Raw genomic sequence first — 828 nt, 5'->3', positions numbered from 1 at the left:
TTTCAAAGTTCTACGTATTACTGGAACAAAGATACAGGGGGGTCAAAAGTGGGTCGAATTGTTTCGTGTAATATTACAAGGCTGGAACTTGGCCTGGCGCACTGCCATGCGCCTAGATAATGTATATTTCTAAATTTCTATATTCTAGCAGCATTGAAGATAAGGGCTTTCCTAAGAAACAAATAGGAGGTACTTGAAAAAGAAGAAAAATGTAATATTGTACTGGTTTATAACAGTTTATTTTTAGATTTTTTAAGTAGGTACCTACATGATGTATTTCAATAGTTTCTTTCCAGGTAATACATTTTTCTGATATGTGCATTGTGTATAATCTACCTAATAAGTAATAGATAGGTAGGTATTGTAAAATATATCTAGATTATTATAAATGGAAAAAGTCATTATTATAAATGGAATTATAGTTACCTACCTGAAGTATTCACGTTTCTGCTTTTCAAAATAAATGTTTCCAAAAATACAATATACAATACAATTATCTATCTACTAAGTAGGTACTACTACTATATTACCAGTATACCAGTTTATCAAATGGCAAATGGTAGGTATAAAAGGAAATGGGTAAAGTTCCAGTTTCACCTAAATCCTAAATGTAAATGCTCATGCTCAAACTTGAAACTTCTGCACCGAGTGTCCGAAGGAAATGGGTAAAGTTCCAGTTTCACCTAAATCCTAAATGTAAATGCTCATGCTCAAACTTGAAACTTCTGCACCGAGTGTCCGAGTGACCTAAGGTCTGTTTTTCATTCCTACGCCGCATCGATGCGGCGTCCACTTGACGTTCACTCTGCGTCAGGAGTGGGGGTAAAA

At 34.8% G+C, this 828-nt stretch overlaps 1 long non-coding RNA gene across 1 annotated transcript; it reads right to left on the bottom strand.

The window, feature by feature from the left end:
• Window positions 1–36: 36 nt before the first annotated feature.
• Window positions 37–822, bottom strand: LOC113473282. The gene is made up of 2 exons (XR_003395303.1): window positions 684–822; window positions 37–597 (listed from the first exon to the last, which is right to left on the bottom strand). It is a non-coding gene; the product is annotated as an uncharacterized LOC113473282 (long non-coding RNA).
• Between the last annotated feature and the right edge of the window lie 6 nt (window positions 823–828).

The sequence above is a fragment of the Diaphorina citri genome, unplaced genomic scaffold (genome assembly GCF_000475195.1).
Source record: "Diaphorina citri unplaced genomic scaffold, Diaci psyllid genome assembly version 1.1 scaffold22947, whole genome shotgun sequence".
NCBI lineage: Eukaryota > Metazoa > Arthropoda > Insecta > Hemiptera > Psyllidae > Diaphorina > Diaphorina citri.
This window is presented reverse-complemented; position numbering and strand designations above follow the sequence as displayed.